The following is a 19,807-nucleotide window of genomic DNA, read 5'->3' as shown; positions in this document are numbered from 1 at the left end:
TTATAAAGAATTCTCTTTTTTTAATTTTTTTTTTTTTTTTTTTTTTAATGAATGTGCATCCCCAGGGCTGTGTATTCACATACTGCTTGCTGCCTATTTTGCACTTACATTCTACTTTTATTTGCATTTATCTTAATAACAATGAAGCTATTATTATATCAAAAATATTATAACATTAAATCCAACACAATGTGCATGTTCATTTTAAACAAATAGAAAGGGTTACAATGAAAACCATGTCCCTAGACCAGGTTCCAGCAGCCCCAGACGCCCATTCCAGTAGAAACACAATTGTCAGTTCTTCGCATATCTTTATAGACATAACCTATAGGCTAAATGCATTAATATATGTGAACTGGGGCTGAGCCTCAATGGTAGAACACTTGCCTAGCATGCACAGGGTCCTGGTTTTCAATCCAGCACTGAAAAAAAATGTACATATATGTGAACTTTTAAGTACCTTTCCAAACTCAAGCTAAATACCATCCAAGCATTTGCTGTTAGCAACAGTAACAGTAGTAGAAGTAGGGTGTTAATAGTGGTGCTTACTGGAAGTTACTAGCATATATCTAACTGGATTCTTTTTGAAGTCCCAGGATTGAACCCAGGGCCTCACATGTGCTAGGCCTGCGTTCTGGCACGGTTAGATCCCCAGCCCATTTCATGTTTTATTTTAAGACAGAGTCTTGCTAAGTTGCCCAGGCTGATCTCACATTTGTGATCCTCCTGCCTCAGTCTCTGGAGTAGTTGGGATTACAGGTAGGCACTACCATGCCTGGCTTGCTTGAGTATTTTTCAATGGCATTATAATATAAGGGTATGTGTACAGTAATAGAACATTTAAAGCACTTCCCCTAGAAGGGATAATGAATAACAAAAAGTTACTAGAGTTGGCATAGTCTCTGAAGAACATAATAAACGAAGACAGCAATTAGAGATGCTCTGAACTGGAGCATTAAAGTGAAAAATGGAGAGCTTTGTGCTAACTTGATGTTGAGAAGAAGTGGGAGTCTTATGTTCAGCCTCATCTCTAATTAAGTATAAGTTCTGGAAACTTACATCTAATACAGTCAACTGGCATAGCCACATGTTTTTACTGACAGAGATTTCATATACAGGGACACTGAGAAGAGAGATTTAATTAAATCACCTTCACTAGAAGGTAACTACTTAACGGTGTTTGCTCAAAAGCGGGGAAAGTGCTGATGGCTTCAATATTACTTTTGAGGAGTACACAAACTACAGAGATGTTCTCATTTCAATAACTTATTTCAGATACACATATTCTCAATTTAAAGAAGCATAGTGTTGAAGAAAAATAACTCTAGGCCCGCATTTCCTGGGGTTTTGAATTATCAGCCTACCATTGATAGCTGGGTCTCCTAGGGTAAATTGCTTAAGCTTCCTTGTCTGTAAAATGGAGGTGATAATACTACTTTTTTTATTACGTTGTTGTGAGTATCAACTGAGTTAATGTATGTGAAGGATTCTACGAGTATTTGCTGCTATTAGCAATCAGCTCTTGTCACTGAATAGATTAATACTCAGTAATGATGAAAATATTTTCATTTAAAAGGGATCCACATCAAGCAATGGAGTTTCAACTGATTTTGTTATGCTCGAATTCGGGACCCCCAAAAGACCACCAGAGACCAAGATCGATGTAAGCAGCAAAGAGGTGTTTATTGCAAGCTAGCTGGGTCCTCTACACGCACACAACAACTGGTGATGCTGAGAGGCCCCGAGGCCAGGGTTTGCAGCAGTTTTATACACTCTTTGGGGAAGGCAGGGTCCCCACATACATCATAGCATCTCTTAGCAAATCATCACACACTGTGGGAAAATTATAAAACAACCCTAAAACATGATTAGTATAGTCACTGGTGGGAACAAGTTGGGTATGGGTGATTGGCTAGTACAAGAGGGGGATTCATTTGAACTGATTGGTTTAGGCCACGAGGGGAGTACGTGCTGAACTACATGGTTTCCCAACATGTTATCAACCACCATAAACTACTGGGAGGGTCATCTGTCATCCCAGGTTGCCGCAGTCTGGCTGGGCACAATTCAGGAGCCACTTATCAAGCAGAAACGAACTTTATTTTTAGAACACACACACACACACACACACACACACACACACAGACACACATGCCACACCACACGAGCTCTTTAGGAATTCCCTCAGAGCCCAACTGCCACCACCAGCTTCCCACAAGCCTCACAACCCCCCCCCCCNGGACTGTGTATGTGTGTGTGTGTGAGGGAGAGAGGGGGGGGGACTGTGTGTGTGAGAGAGAGAGGGACTGTGAGTGTGTATGTGTGTTGTGTGTGAGACAGAGACTGTGTATGTGTGAGACAGGGACTGTGTGTGTGTGTGTGTGTGTGTGTGAGACAGGGACTCTGTGTGTGTGTGAGAGAGAGAGAGAGAGAGAGACAGGGACTGTGTGTGAGAGAGAGGGACTGTGTGTGTGTGTGTGTGACAGAGACTGTGTGTGTGTATGACAAGCAAGCTCTGTGACCCTGTGTGTGTGTCTCCTCCTCTGGTGTGTCCTTCCCACAGCCTCCAGGGTAATCTCAGGGCTCCACCCTGGTGACCCTTGCAACCCTCACCACCACCCAGGCCTGAACCCCAGGCACCAGGGTTGGAGTACATCTCCCCCTTCTTCGTGCCTCACACTGGGGTTAAATTCCAACACTGGGGCCCTCCAGGGACACACTCCAACACACCCAAACCAAGCACCACCCTTTCCTGTTTTTTCTCTATGACATAATCTAATAGTTCATTGGCCGAGAGATTCCTTCTCAGGATCAGGAAACCAGACTTTTGTCTTACTGCACCTGTTATTGTGATCTCGTGTGTTGGTGGCTTTATAACATAGTAACACATTCCCGGGAAACATACTTAGCTGCATGAAGAAATCTTTGAGTTCACTCTTCTAGAATGTGACTCATGATTTTGAAATCTATGTTTACATATGAATTTAGTCTTTAGTTTTCTGTTCTAATCACATTTTTATGAGAATTTAGAAAGTATGAATTGGGTACGTGTCCACGGTTATCTATCCTTTGGCATAATTTATACCTCAGAGGCATTATCTGTTTCTTGAAGATTTCAAGTTGCCAACCAGGAAAACCAGTTTTATGTGTAAGTCACTGACCCCTCAGCAAGGAAGGCATCTAAAGGCCGGATCTGAGAAGAACAAAATACCACTTACAAATTCCTTCTGCAAAAACGCATAACCCAGTCCTAATCATGGTATACCTCTCTCTCCTTCTCTGGGATTTGAAGACTAGCACCACCTAAAAGGAGCCTGTGCCCTCCAGCTCCCAAACCCAGATCTCCAAAGGCAAATTCTAGCAGCCCCATGACATCTCACGAGCCACTTATCAAGCAGAAATGAACTTTATTTTTAGAACACACACACCACACCACACAGCTCCTCAGGAAAAACTCTCAGAGCCCAACTGCCACCACCAGCTTCCCACAAGCCTCTCAACCTCCCCCACTCCTCCTGCTCTTGAGGCTGATTGGCTGGGTCGCATGGGCGGAGCCAAAAAAAAGTCCCCCAATGAGCAGCTCCGTGGTCTGAAAGGGCGGGGAAATAGCCCAATGAGCATCACCGCAGAGGAGCCAATCAGCTGGCAGCTAGAAGTTTGCTGGGGCCACTGTGAGCCAATCATCAGCTGGCAGCTGGAAGTTTGCTGGGGCCCCTTTGGCTGTGGCTCTCAACACCAGATATTTTTCCTGTCTCATGCTGATTGGTGGCTGCTAGGGGGTTGCTATGGGTTCCCAGGTAGCCTGACTGAGTCAGGGACACCTGGTGCAGCAGATCTCTCCTGTTATTTGTAGATAAACAACTCAGCAGGGTGGGTATGTGCCTAGGAGTGCTCTGTGGGTCTTTCCAAGGACAAGGGTCATGCCCCTTTCCTTGGACAAGCTTTGCTCTGAGGTAGAGGCTGGTTTTCAATTTATGACACTACAAAACTGCATTTAGAACCCAAAAATCATTCCATCAACAGTAAGTTTTAGCTTTGACACATTTGACAACAGAGCTGAAGAATTTGGCCACAGGAGAGGTTGTTGTAGTAGAAGTGACATAATATATACTCAAAAACATTACAAAGGGCTGGGGATATAGCTCAGTGGTAGAGGATTTGCCCAGAATATACAAAGACTTGGGTTCAATCCCTAATACCAACAAAACAAAACAAAACAAAACACTATGCCACATTTCCCAGAGGATATCACACCACTGGTACTTTAAAAATGATTAATAGTGCTAATGAACATTTAGCACTCTTGGAAGCATAGCTTAATTGACTACACTGTCCTGGGGGAATGACAGTGGAGTGTAAGAATGGAATCCTGGCTTTACTTGAGTCAACTTTTGAAGCCAAGAAAAATTAAATAAGAATAGGTATCCATGTGTATAAGAGATGTTATTTGAACAGTATTCTATTTAAAAAGTCATCAAGAGTCATCAGGGCATACTGGGATTAGAAATAGAAAACATATTACTAATTTACATTGGACCTGCACCATTGCTTTAAGCATCCTATCTTTGCTTGTTGAATGAAACTTCACCAGAGAAGTTGTGCTATTCCTAAATTTCAGGTACATGCACAACCTAGAAGCTACTTCCATTAGAGGGCGCTCCTGAGACAAGATTAGTTACAGAGGCATAATCGCTTGGAGAAAATAGTTGAAGCAGAAGTAGTTAAGCAAACCACAGACCCACATGGTTTTTGAATAAGAACGTTCTAGAATTCCTTAGCTGCATTAGCAAAACTATCGGTGAAGGGTTAATTGGACCCACAGATTCTTTTGTAGAATTCTCTAAGGAAAGTTAATTAAAGATATTAGCATCTTGGTTGGAAACCTAGAAATATAACATGACAATCACAGCCTTGAGGAAACACTTATTTAAGACAAATGAGCCAGTTTTGGTGGTGCACAACTATAATCCCAGTGACTCTGGAGGCAGGAGCGCAGCAAGTTTGGGGTCAACCTGGGCAATAAAAGAGAACCTGACTAAAAAAAATTAAAAAAAAAAAAAACTTAAAAAGCCTAGGAAATGTAACTCAGTGGTAGAACATCCTGGGGTTCAATCCATACATAGAACCTCCAAAAAAAAAGACAAATGATATTTCTAATGAAAAGTAAAATTACAACAAAAGGCATAATTGGGCTTTAGTGTCTGTGGGGTATTAGTACACACACACACACACACACACACACACATCTTCAGATGTTCAAGTCCTTTATATAAAAGGACTTTACATAATATTTGCATCTGTCCCACACACATCCTCCCATATACTGTATTTATTTATTTTATTTTTTATTTTTTGAGAGCCGAGGATATAATATAATGGTAGAGTACTTGCTTCACATGCACATATGAAACTTTGGGTTCTATCATCAGCACTGTCAAAACACAAAAAAGGAAAAATTTTTTTAAACTTATTTTTTTTTTAAATGTTTGTAGTACTGGGGATTGAACCCAGGGCCTCACACATGCTAGCCAAATGCTCTATCACTGAGTTCCCCTTCCAGTCTTTCCCATATACTTTAAATCATCTCTAGATTACTTATAATGTCTAGTACAATGTAAATGCTGTAAAAATAGTTGTTATGCTGATTTTTAGGGAATCATGACAAAGAAAAAATATGTCTGTACGTGTTCAGTACAGAAGCAATTTATTTTTCCATATGTTTTGGTTCCATGGTTGGTTGAACCTCATGTAATCTGCCGTTTTGGGGGGCTAACTGTATGTACTGCACAATAATAATTCAGAAAACAAAGTAGCTCTCAACTTTTCTGTGAAGAGGCCTCTGCTTTTGATTGGAGAGGCTGGAGCAGGGAAAGTTAGTGGGAAGGACAAGGTCAGTTGAGAAGATCAACAGGAACTAAGGTCTAGAAATACAAGAGAGGAGCCGGTGGGCAGTGCAGTTCAGTGGTAGAGGACACACTAGTGTGCTCAGGGGCCTGGGCTCAGGCCCCAACACTGAAAGAAAAGAAATACATGAGAGCAAGAACACTGGTGCAAGTGAGCAGGAATACATATTTTTATCCTGGGAAATATGAAAAAAGTAAAAAAAAACATAAGATTTTGAACAGACCTGAATTTCCTATTAAGACACTGGCAGGATGAAGTAAGAGGTTCAAGCAGGAGAATTTCATGAGGAAAAAGAGTTCAAAATTATTTGACAGGACATTTCAGAGAAAATTACTCCTGGAGAGATGGCACAAAGTACTGCCACCATTCCTGCTATGAGAGCTTCATAACCTTCCAAGTTCCTGCCTTATATTCTACACATTCTTTTGAGGAAAATGGAGAATACAACCCTTAGCTACCATTTTTTTTTTTTTAAGATCTTTTTTTCTCTCATAAAACAACCCTCCCACCAACCTCACTAATCTATCTTGCCCAATCTCAGTACTGGGGACTGAACCCAAGGTACTTTACCATTCAGCTACATTCCCACATCTTCAGCCTTTTTCATTTTTGTTTTTGTTTTTGTTTTGTTTTGTTTTGAGACAGGGTCTCCTTAAATTGCCCAGGCTGGCCTTGAACTTGCAATCCTTCTGCCTTACTCTCCCCAGTTCCTGGGATTATAAGCATGTGCCTCTGCATCCAACAGTTCAGGGATACTTTCAAATGACTATATTTTGGGGTGATTTCTTAGGCCACAAAAGCTAACTAATAAAATTTGTAATATACATTAAGATCAATTTATAAAATACAGCTAAGTAAATCTCATAGATGTTTGAGATGTTTAATATGTGCCAGATAGCTTTCATATCAATAAAATCGCCTCATTCTTTTTAATAGCCTCATTATATTCCATGGTAACATAATTTAACATCCACTACTAGCTGTATATTGGTTTGATAATTTAAGAATAATAATATTGTATAAAATCCCCCTTAAATCATAAAATCCTATATTAAGTTCCTTTCCAGGATGATGAGGAGCACCAGCAATGATCAGCTAGCTCACTGCAGCTCCCAGCAGGTTCGACTAGGTCTGAATTTCTGGATCACATTTGCAAGCAATATATTCCCCACACCCCCCAGCAAAGTAAATTATCTCTTAAGTTGATTATTGAAGTTTGCTTCTTCTGAGAACCCTACATTTTATGAGACTCTTTATTTTTTTTTTTAACCCCAAGGTTGTTTCATTGTCCCTAAATAGACACATATTCAAGATTTAACTTCAAGACTCAGGATTCTAACAAATAATCAAATCCTGGCCACTGAACCCTATGACAACTATAGAATACAAAATAGGACTTTGCACATGAAACAGCTGCCCATACCACTGACATCAATTTGTTCTCTATTAAGCAAGGAAAAAAAAAAAAAACTCGAATTGATGATTCATCTACATGTCTTTTCTTTCGTCAGCTGAGGATGTGACAGCTTGAGACACAATTTTTAGGTTGATCATCTTTTTGTTTAAAGGGAAGAAATTTTTTTTAAATCTGAATCTTGCATTATATTTTTAAAAAGCTACATACCCTATTTATTTGTATGAAATTTAAGCATTTTGTTTTATATATCATACAATACCCATCTAAATAAATTATGGTTGCTTTATTTAAGATGGGACTGTTGCTGGGTGCAGTGGCACAGGCTTGTAATTCCAGCAATTTGGGAGGCTGAGGCAAGATTACCACAAGTTCAAGGACAGCCTCAGCAACTTAGCAAGGCCCTAAGCAACTTAGTGAAACTATGTCTCAAATTAAAAAAAATAAGAAGGGCTGGGATATACCTCAGTGGTATAGTGCCCCTGGGTTCAATCCCTAGAACGAAATTAAATAAATAAAAAAAATAAAATGAGACCATTTTACTGGGTATGGGGGTGCATGTCTATAATCCTAGTGACTCTGGAGGCCGAACCAGGAGGATTTTAAATTTGAGATCAGCCTGGGCAACTTAGGGAGACCTTGTGGTAAAATAAAATTTAAAAAGGGCTGGGGACATAATTCAGAGGGAGAACATTTGCCTAGCATGCAGGAGGCCCTGGATTCAAAAAAAAAAAAAAAAAAGGGAAACAAAATGGGCTGCTTCTTGGCCATGGAGAAATAGCTTAAACTTTTGTGGTTCAAATGCTGCCAGAGGATATTGTAAATAGGAATTTTTGATATTTTTTCCTCTTAATAGGTTCATTTACATCTTCTGGAAATTGAACTTGATAGTCATGAGGCCATGTGTCACCACGTTGGAAGGGACAGCTTCCAAGTGCATCTCTCTTCCAGGGGGAAAGGACATGAAGCAGCACAGAGGAAGTTTCTATTTGCCCCCTTGTGACTCTCCCCAACCCTTAGGGCTAGAAAATTCCATTTTGAAGGGCTGGTGATATTGCTCATGGGAAGGGACTTTTTGCTCTGCCAAAAGAAAAAAGAAAAGACTGGGCGTGGTAGTATACACCAGCAATCCCAGCGACTTGGGGTGCAGGAGGAGCACATGTTTGAGGACAGCCTCAGCAATTTAGGGAGGCCCTAAGCAACTTAGCAAGAACCTGTCTCAAAAAAAAAAAGGTAAGGCCAGTTCATGGAGGACAGAAACCTCCCATGGAGCAGAAGAGCAAAAAGGGCAAAATTAAAAACAAAACAAAAAACATGCTGAGGGCTGGGGATGTGGCTCATGCGGTAGCGCGCTCGCCTGGCATGCGTGTGGCCCGGGTTCGATCCTCAGCACCACATACAAACAAAGATGTTGTGTCCGCCGAAAACTAAAAAATAAACAAAAAAACTCTCTCTCTCTCTCTCTCTCTCTCTCTCTTTAAAAAAAAAAAAAAACATCTTCAACAGCTCTATGGATCCATGAAAATTTACGTAACACTGTGTACTAATATTTTCTTTTTTGTCTTTTTAAAAATTCATTCTAATTTGTTATATATGACAGCAGAATGCATTACAATTCATATTACACATATAGAGCACAATTTTTCATATCTCTGGTTGTACTCAAAAGTAGAGTCCCACCATTCGTGTCTTCATACGTGTACTTAGGGTAATGATATCTGTCTCATTCCACCGTCTTTCCTGCTGCCATGTCCCCTCCCTTTCCCTCCTACCCCTTTACCCTATCTAGAGTTTGTCTCCCATGTTCCACCCCCCAGCCCCATTATGAATCAGCCTCCTGATATCAGAGAAAAATATTTGGCATTTGGCTTTTGGAGATTGGCTCACTTCACTTAGCATTATATGCTCCAACTCCATCCATTTGTACTAATATTTTCTAAGCAAGAAGTGCATAAAGTTCATCAAATTATCTAAAGGGGTTTAGATCCCAGAAATAATTTTATATATATTTATTATTATTATTATTATTACTTTTTTAATGGAAACCACTCAGACTGTTCTCTCCCTCTTAATCTCTAAAGAGAATTAGGAATGCAATTAAAAAGGCAGTTGCAGTAATGCAGCACCTAGAACCAACTTCACTCTCTGGACAAAACACTCAACTCCTCCTCGTGGTTTCTGGTACTTTACACAATCAGAGAAACTTCTCTAGAAACATACTATAGAAATGATCCCTGAAAGTATAGTCTTATAATTTAATAATTTAAAAATCATGGGGAAAGATTTATGATTCTCTTAGCTCATCCACTACCATATACTATATATCATGAGTTCATCTTATTAGAGTTATTAAAATGAACCACATTTTTCTCACTTTCATGCATCATGAGCACTGGTCTCTGTATCAAAACACATTCAATTTTTCTTTCCATCCTGAGCATGACTTGGTTTCAGGGCCTTTTCTTTGTAAAATTTCTTTCCTAACTCTGCCTGGTACTTAAAGTCCAGATAGGTATTTATTGTGGATTCTCATAGAACCTGGGGCTGCTATCTATCTATCTGTTATCTGTCATCTATCATCTATTCTCTGAGACTGTGAACTGTTTGAAGATGATGACTTTATTTTGGTGTGATAGGATGCCTTCCCACCCAAAGACGTCCCATGTCTTAACCTCAGGAACCTGTGAATATGTTGCTTTATATGGCAAAAAGAGACTTTGCAGATGTGACCAAATTGAGGATCTTGAAATGGCAAAATTACTCTAGATTATCCTTGTATGCCCAACAGTCAAAAGGTTTTTATAAGAGGAAGGAAGGTGGGCCAGGGTCAGAAAATGACATGTGACAAGTGAAACAGAGGTTAGAGTGATGTAATGAAGAGGCTAAAAAACAGCTTGGAAAAAACTGGGTACAGGTACATGCCTGCAATCCCAGCAACTCAGGAGGCTGAGGCAGGAGGATGGCAAGTTCAAGGTCAGCCTTAGCAATTAAGTGAGAACTTCAGCAACTTAAAGAGGCCCTGTCTCAAAGTCGAAAAAAAATTTTGTGGTACTAGATATTTAATCCAAGGGCACTATACTATGGAGCTACATTCCCCCAATCCCCAAACACTTCAATATTTTTATTTTGAGATAGGGTATTGCTATATTGCTGAGGCTAACCACAAACTTGCCATCCCCCTGCCTCAGCCTCTCGAATCACTGGATTATAGGTGTGTGCCATCACACTTGGCAAAAAAATAAGTAAGTAAAAGGGACTGAGGATATAGTTTAGTGGTAAGCACCCCTGGTTTTAAATTTCACCCCCCTCCCCAAAAAAATCAGCTTTGAAAGGTGAGAAAACTGACAATCCCTAAGAGCCTTATTAAGGAAAGCAGCCATGCTGACACCTAGTTTTAAGACTTTATGCCACCAGAATTGAAAAATGATAAATTTATCAACTGAGAATATAACCAACCTAATCAAGAACAAAAAGAATCACATTTATGTGGGGCTAATGTTTGAGACTTTGCTTCATATCAAGGGGTTGGAGCACAAGATATTTTGGATCCTGACCTGTTTATTGTATCATTATCACAAAGCCATCAACTTTTAATGGGTTCCCCATTGTCAATTGTACCCAAAGGCTCCTTGTGGGTATTTTTTAAAAAATGTTTTTTAGTTGTCAATGGATCTTTATTTTATTTATTTATTTATTTATTTATTTATTTATTTATTTTTTAAATTTTAATATTTATTTATTTTTTAGATTTCAGCGGACACAACATCTTTGTTTGTATGTGGTGCTGAGGATCGAACCCGGGCCGCATGCATGCCAGGCAAGCACGCTACTGCTTGAGCCACATCCCCAGCCCCTATTTTATTTATTTTTATGTGGTGCTGAGAATTGAACCCAGTACCTCCAGGTGCTAGGCACATGCTCTACCACTGAGCCACAACCCCAGCCCCTGGGTCTTTTTTTATACTAAGCATATTGATATTCAGTGGAGAAGGCCTTCTCCATTCTTTTCTTTTGGCTTCTTTGAAGATCCCTTTGCAGAGGCTGCCAACAAAACATGAGTTGCTTTAGTTTGTTTTTATCTTTTCAAGGGGTGCCGTTTATCCTGCCAGTCTTCCTATGCATTTAGTTTGGTGGGATACTGTCATAGCAAGAATTGCTCTGCCCCAGTAAAGGACATCCCCTGGCCAAACAGGGTGTCCTGTCAGATCATAAAAAGGGAGACCATTCCTATCCCCAACTCATAAAGTAACAGTGTTGAAACCTACTGCCACATCCTTTGTGGCCAGCAACCTCCAGCATCCAGGGGTAAGAAGGTCTGGAAGGCAGGGCAGAGGCCAGGTTCCCTTTGCCCAATTTTCTACAAACCAGGTAGCTTTTCTTTGTTTGCTTTTGTTTTTTCCATCCCAGGGCTGGTGTCTCTGACCCATAGTGAAATGATCTGCAGCTGCCTGAAGCCAGGCTGAGAAGAGTACTAGGACTGCCAGCACTGGTTTGAAAGGATTTAAATCTTTTTTTTTTTAACCCTTTCTTCTGGTGTCCTGCAGTCCATGCACACCAGAGGCAGAATCTCTCCCATGTTTCCCCTCTGACAGACCAACTCCAACTGCAAGACTGTATAATAATTCAGAAAAACCATTCAAAGGCCAGAATGTGTTACAGTAAAACATCTTTCCCTTAGACAGGCTTATACCTGTAGGTGGCCCATTCAGCCAAGTTCTTCCCAAGGTACCACCTATAGGCTCAATGCAGTTATTGTCAGGTCTTAAAGTGGCAGTAACAGATACAAAGGAAAACACAGACAACCAGAGGAAATTCCCAAACCCAAGGCCAAAAAACAGATGAGAGCCTACAACAGACCAGAAGAGAATAAAAATCCCTAGATTCTCTCTTAACTGTGATGTCTAAACCTGCTGTGTCACAGATGTCCCCATAAGAAGGACCAGATCTTTCAATGAAGGGGCACAGATGTGAGGAATTGAGGGTCTCATTGTGCACACCAGAGGATTTACCAGATGGGCAAGGATATCATGACTTTACTGCGTTCAGTTTCCATTTTCTCAAAGTGGACCAGTATTGCTCAGGTCTTAAAGGGGCAGTAACAGATGGAGCAACCTGTATGTTCAGGGAGCTAAGGCCTGAGTTCCCAAAGTAAAAGGAACTTCCGTAGCTACTGGATTGATCCCTCTGTCCCTCCCTTTACTCACTGGAATAGCTGCTCCGGTTGTTCCCCAGGCAAACTCACCTAACTTTCCTGCAGTTGGCACTCAACACATTCACCACCACCTTGCATCCTGCTTGGATGGCCAGGCCGGAGTGGGGGCTGCTCTCAAGTCCTATCTGGGGTGCCAGTTTATTACTGAAATCTCCATCCTTGTCCCCAATGCCAGTCCAATATGAGGACACAGTTTTGGGAAAATAAGTTTTATTGCTTTGCTAGAAAAGGAGAAACACAGGGAACTTCTGTCCCAGAGGTTGTGGTGGTAACCATCAGGGGAAATAGGAGGTTTTTAAGGTCACTTAAAGGCTATATTCCAGTGTTCTCTGTTGGGAATCATAATTCCCTTGTTAAATTGGGAGACAGTCATTTCTTAGATCTTTGGTGCCATGCCTAAATCTGAATTACTTCACTCCTGTACTGGGTGTGGGCTCAAGGACAGATAACTCTGACTAGGAGGGGGGAGCGGGGAAGGTAATCCTGTTTACCCTGAGATTAGGGAGGGGTCTAGAAAAAAAGAATGGGGGGGGGAATGTCATTTTAAAAATAAGTCACGGTAGCAGAGAAGCAAGGGTTGCATTCAAAGCATAAAGGGGACGAACCACTGTTACACTGCCTCAAAATAAAAATTAAAAGGGGGGGACCTGAGTATTTAACTCAGTGGCAAATCACTCTGGGGTTCAATTCCCAGGACCTCCACTGAAAAAAAAAAAGGGGGTGGGGGTGGGGAAAACAAAGGCTAAACTAGAAAAAATAAAATAAATTAGGACACTTGCTTAGCACACATGAGACCCTGTGTTTCATCAGTGCCACCAATTCATAAAAGACTAAATTAGATAGCTACTTTAAATGATTATGTTGTTCTTATTTATTGCAGTGTTGGGGATCAGACCCAGGGCCTCCTGCATGTTAGGCAAGTACTGTGTCGCAGATCTTCCTCCCCAGCTCAAGTGATTAATAATGAAATCACTGTCTACTTTGCCTAATTAAAACTCATCTATCTTAACTTTCTTGACTCTTTTGGAGGAGGCGATGGACCACTGTGCTTCTTTCTTGAAGAAGGTTAATATATAACACTGAGTTACAAGTAACTTTTTTAATATTTACCTTTTAGTTTTAGGTGGACATAATATCTTTATTTTATTTTTATGTGTTGCTGAGAATCGAACCTAGTGCCTCATGCATTCTAGGCAAGTGCGTTACCACTTGAGCCACATCCCCAGCCCCCAGAAGTAACTTTTAAATGAGTCCTCTAGCTTCACTTTAGGAATCTAAGTATTGGATTGGGCCCACACCACTACCCCAATGTCTACCACAGGGGGTGAGAATCCGAAGAGTTGTTCTTTTGTTTTCCAGATAATTTTTTAATTGATTGAGACGATCTCAATTTATGGGGGGAAGAAAATCCCTTGCCACACAGGTAATATTGTTTTTCTCTTTTTAGCAGTACTGAGGATTGAACCCAGAGCATACTAGGCGGGTGATGTACCACTGAGCTGTATCCTTACACCCAAAATGTTCTATCCATGAGTGTCAAATCATTTTATTAGCTTTCCTAGAGGAGAAGCCATAATGCCATCATTGATTTTGTGTCGACTTGACTGCATTAAGGGCTGGTCTGAGAGCAGGGAAATGTTTCTGTGTCCCCATCTCTGTTGGAGAAGAGATTATCATTTGAATCAACAGCCTGAGTGAAGATCCTCCCTCAGCAGGGGACAGGAATCATCCGATCCTGGGAAGTCCCAAATGGAGCAGCCAGTCCAAGGAACAGCAAATTTTCTCTTATTGAGGTGGCAGGTCCCTTTTCTTCCTTTTCCTCACCTCCCCACTTTTCTCTATACTGGGAATTCGTCTCCATTCCGCAGTTCTTAGGTGTTTGAACTAGGACTGACTGATACCACCAGGTTTTCCTGGCCACCCAGCTTGCAGATAGCACCTGCGGGACTCCATGGCCCTAATTAAGTGAGGCCATTCTGACATGAATCTCCTCTTGTGTATCTACATATCTATGGATCCTGTTGGTTCTATTTCTCTGGAGAACCCTGATTGATAACTCAGTTGCATTGAAGACAACACCCACTCAAACCTGGGGGAAGGTGGAAATGGTGACTACGGCAGCATACTTTATAAGAGACAAAATTATGTTAGAAGATACATTGCTATAGGTGAACTTGATGTTTATACATCTCAGCACCACTTTTTAGTTTTTTCTTTTTTTTTTTTTTTTGGTACCAGGGATAGAACTCAGGGATGGTGAACCACTGAGTCACATCCCCAGCCCTTTTTAAAAATTTTGAGACAGGGTCTTGCTAAATTGCTTAGGGCCTCACTAAGTTGCTAAGGCTGGCTTTGAATTTGTGATCCTCCTACCTCAGTCTCCCTAGTCGCTGGGATTACAGGAGTGCAACACCACACCCAGCTAGCTCATCACCACTTTTTAAGAGATCCATGTTAGCTGGGCTCAGTGACTCACCCTGTAAGCCCAGCAACTCAGAAGGCTAAGACAGGAGGCTCACAAGTTTGAGGGCAGCCTTGCAATTTAGTGAGGTTCTAAGCAACTTGGCAAGATTCTGTCTCGAAATGAAAAAAAAAATAAGGAAAAACAAAGCAGGAGCTAGGGATGTGACTCAGTGGTAAAGTGCTCCTGGATTCAATCCCCAGTACCACCCCCCAAAAAATTGCATTATTTTCTGACATTTTATTATCTTGCCTCATGTATCCTAATCAACAATATACCTATAAATAGAAATATCTTTAAATTGCTACAAATTTTTCATTAAAAGTTTTAAAAATGTTTTCACATTACAAATCTGTTAACTGCTATTTTCAAGTGGATCTTATTTTAAAAACGTGATAGCTGGTCATGGTGGCCCACGCCTATAAAACCAGCAACTTGGGAAGTGAAACAGTAGGATCACAAGTTCGAAGGTTAGTCTCAGCTACTTAGCAAGGCCCACAATTTAGCGAGGCCCCAAGCAATTTAGAGAGACCCTGTCCCAGAGTTAAAAAATATATATATATGGCTGGGAATATAGCTCAGTGGTTAAGCACCCCTGGGCTCAAAAAAAATTTTTTTAAATAAAAAACATGATAAATAAACAAACTATAAAACATAATGAGTCAAGTGAGGTAGTACATACCTGTAATCCTAGTGACTCGGGAGGCTAAGGCAGGAGAATTGCAAATTTAAGGCCATCCTTAGCTATTTAGCAAGGCCCTCAGCAACTTAATGAGACCTTATCTCAAAATAAATAAAAATGAAAGGGGGGAAGAGCTGGGGATGTGGCTCAGTGGTAAAGTGTCCGTGGGTTAAATCCCCAGTTCCCCAAAAAATTTTAAAAGACATAATGAGAAAAATCACTAAAGGTATAACATGCTTACATATGTAAATACATATCAACAGAAATATAGAAGAATGGGGTTATAACTCAGTGGCAGAGTTCTAGCCTAGCATGCAAGAGGACCTAAGTTTGATACCTAATACTGGAAAAAAAAGGAAGAAAGAAAGAGACCTGGGCTGGGATTGTGGCTTAGAGGTAGAGCGCTTGCCTAGCATGCCTGAGGCACTCAGTTGGATCCTTAGCACCACACAAAATAAAAAATAACGATATTGTGTCCACCTATAACTAAAAAATAAATATTAAAAAAAAAAAAAGGAAAGAAAGAGACCCACAGAGCTCATATTTTAGAGTAGAAAGAATTCCAAGTGGATCAGAACCCAATATTTAAAATTCAGCAAGTAACCAGTCAGGCATCTGGCATTTTCCCACACATGCCTATAATCCCAGATACACAGGAGGATCTCGGCTTTGACACCAGCCTGGGCAACTGAGTGAGACCTTGTTTCAAAATCAAGTTCTTGGGGAATGTAGCTCCGTGGTAGAACCCTTGCCTAGCATGTGTGAGGCCCTGAGTTCAATCCCCGGTACAGGAGCTGCCCCCACCAAAACAAAACAAAACCTACACATACAAAAGAACAAAATGTTATTAGAGTCCTAGGTCAGAGGGGGCCTGACTCTGGGGAGTCCCAACAAATCAGGTCTGGCCACTGGTCCCAAACAGAAAAATTGTGCAAGGCAAGAATATATTAAATATAGCTATATCAGAAAGACAGGGGGATCAAGCATCTGCAGCCCTGTCTTGGGCTATTGACAGAACTTCCAGATTATACAGGGAAGGGTGCAAGGAACATGCATGGCCAAGCAAGCAGTACTGCTCCAACAGTGGTCTGGCTGATCATTATCTCAGCTCTGGCTCCCTGAGGCTCTGAGAATATCTTATGGCTTGAGGGGCAATTTGTTTCCCAAGAGACAGGTGTTCCTGCTTAGGGGGATAGTCTCTGTTCTCAAAATTACAGCTGCTCCCACATAGGAAGGCAGTCTCATCAGTGATCTGTCTGGAAGACTCACTGTTCTTGGCAGGTTTAGGGCAGTGACTGGAGATTTCTGGGCCTCAGTGGGGCAGGGAGTGAAAGACATGGGGGAGTTGATCTGAAACATGACACTGTAAAAGCTGACTGACAGCTGGGCAAGGGGCATATGCCCATAGTCCCAGGGACTCTGGAAGGCTGAGACGGGAGCATTACAAGTTCAAGGCCAGCCTGGGCACCTTGGCAAGACCCTGTCTCAAAATAAAAAATCAAAAAGGGCTGAGCATGTAGCCCAGTGGTTAACCCCAGCTGGGTTCAATCCCCAAAACTGCCCCCCAGCCAAAAAGTGAAAGCTGACTGATGATCTGTTGATGTCCCTGCAAATCCTGAAAATACCTAGTTACTCTTGGTGACTTCAGCATCAAAGGGGGAGGAATAACAATTTTAGTATTTAAACTCCTTAAACATTTAACATGCCTATAGGTAGAGTGGAGCAGGAATATGACCCAAAGTTTAAGGTAACAAAGGAAACACAAAGTAAAAAGAGTGATGTTACCCACTTGAATCAAAGTGTGAAACATGATATGTCAAGAACTATGTAATGTTTTGAACAACCAACAATAAAAATTAAAAAAAAAAAAGAAAACTGAAGAGGCATAGTTAAAAAAAAAAAGAGAGAGGGTGAGGTTAAGCTTTTCTTCTATTTGTAGATACCCACTGGGTATCCACAGGACCAAGAGTCAGAGCTTTTTAGTGATAAGAGCCCTTAAAACTGTTATAAAACACCAAAATCTCATTTTACCAAATAAATCTGACAAAACACCAAAAGGTTGTTAATATGGCAACAGGTAGCATATTTATATTTTTTTTCTTTTGGTCCTGGGAATTGAAAACAGGGGCACTTTACCTCTGAGCTACATCCTTCTTTTTAAAATTTGACACAGAATCTCACTAAATCATTGACGCTATCCTCAAACTTGCAATCCTCCTACCTCAGCCTCCCTAGTCTCTGTTATTACAGGCATGCATCAAAGTGCCCAGCATTCTTGTATATGACTAGTGGGACCACCAATTGGAACCTCTATGGAGACCATTTAGTCATCTTAAACTTAAAAATGCTGAGTAGGGCAAGGTGGCACATGACTGTAATCCCAACTATTTGGGATGTTAAGGCAAGTCCAGTCTGGGCAATTCAGCAAGACCCTTTCTCAAAATTTAAAAATATTTTACTCTATAAACCTAAGTACCTTTCTAATGATTATACATGCCTAAACATTTTAAAAGGAATAAGTTGGATGTGAAACTCAGTGATAGAGCACTTGCCCAGCATGCACAAGGCCCTCGGTTCAATTCCCAGCACCAGTGAAAGAAAAAAAAAAAAAAATGCTGGGGGCCTTGACTTTGGAGGTTGAGGCAGGAGGATGATAAGTTAAAGCCAGCCTCATCAATTTATCCAGGCCCTAAGCAACTTAGGGAGACTCTATCTCAGAATAAAAAAATAAACAGGGATGGAATGTGGCTCAGTGGTTAAGTACACTTGGGGTTAATCCCTGGTATAAAATAAGAAAAAAAAAAAAAAAAGGAAAAGCAAGTCCAACAAACTTGAAAAACAATTCATAATCAGGATGCAACTGATATCACAGAGCAAACTGTTGTTCCAAATATTAGAAAAAAGACAGGTAGATATTGAGAATATTTAGAATATTTGCCACAGGAGCCCAAAAGAAGCCTCCTCGTGAACTAGTACCTAGTTTCTTTTAGCCAGCACATTGAATTGGGCTTTTGACAAAATTTTATAAGGCATAGCAAAAGATTTAAACATGGTTTTTAAAGCACAGAGCAAGAGCTCGGTGTGATTGCCTACACCTGTAATCCCAACAGTTTGGGAGGCTGAGGCAGAGGATCACAAGTTCAAAGGCAGCCTCAGCAATTTACCAAGAACCTATCTCAAAATATAAAAAAGGGCTGGGAATGTGGCTCAGTGGTAAAGCACCTCTGAGGGGTTCAATCCTCAAAACCAAAATAAATAAAACAAAAGTAAAGACAGATCCAGATTGAAAGTGGGCACAGTGGCAGGGACCTGTAGTCCCAGCTACTTGGGAGGAGGTGGTAAGGACACTTGAGCCCATGAGCTCAGAGCCCACCTGGGAAACATAACACTTAGGGAAAAAAAAAAAAATCCGACTAAGATATGACAGAGATGTTAAACTTATCAGACCAGAAAGTTAAGATAACTTCAGTTAATGTACTAAGGAAGGCTGAGACAGGAGGATTGTGGGTTCAAATCCAGCCTTAGCAACATTGAGGCACTAAGCAACTCAGTGAGACCCTGTCTCTAAATAAAATACAAAATAGGGCTGGGGATATGGCTCAGTGGTTGAATGTCTCTGAGTTCAATCCCCAGTACCAAAAATAATAATTTTTTTTTTAAAGAGAGAGAGAGAGAATTTCTTTAATATTTTTTTTAATTTTTTTTTTTTTTTAGTTTTCGGCGGACACAACATCTTTGTATGTGGTGCTGAGGATCGAACCCAACCCGGGCCACACGCATGCCAGGAGAGCGCGCTAGCATCCCCAGCCCAATAATTTTTTATACAAATACACACACACACAAAGGGCTCTGATGGAAAAAAATGAACACTCAAGCACAGATGGGCAATGCCAAGTGGAGACAGGAACTCTGACACAATGAAATGGTAGAAACGGAAACACTGTAAGGGAAATGAAGCTTGCCTTTCAGACTTAATAACAGACTGGACGCACCTAAGCACTGGGTCAGTGGGCTTGAAGAAATGTCAATGGAAACACCCCAAACAGAAATGCAAAAAGAAAATAGAATGAAGGACAGAAATGAATGCACAAGTCTGATGAGGCAATAGTAAAAAGCTTTCATGCATGTAATGAG

At 40.9% G+C, this 19,807-nt stretch overlaps 2 pseudogenes; both read right to left on the bottom strand.

The window, feature by feature from the left end:
* LOC107136041 overlaps nucleotides 1–14,391 on the bottom strand; it is a 32,755-nt pseudogene extending 18,364 nt beyond the window's left edge.
* LOC125617044 lies at nucleotides 9,363–9,568 on the bottom strand (annotated as a pseudogene).
* Nucleotides 14,392–19,807: the final 5,416 nt, after the last annotated feature.

The sequence above is a fragment of the Marmota marmota genome, unplaced genomic scaffold, assembly GCF_001458135.2.
Source record: "Marmota marmota marmota unplaced genomic scaffold, marMar, whole genome shotgun sequence".
Lineage (NCBI taxonomy): Eukaryota > Metazoa > Chordata > Mammalia > Rodentia > Sciuridae > Marmota > Marmota marmota.
This window is presented reverse-complemented; position numbering and strand designations above follow the sequence as displayed.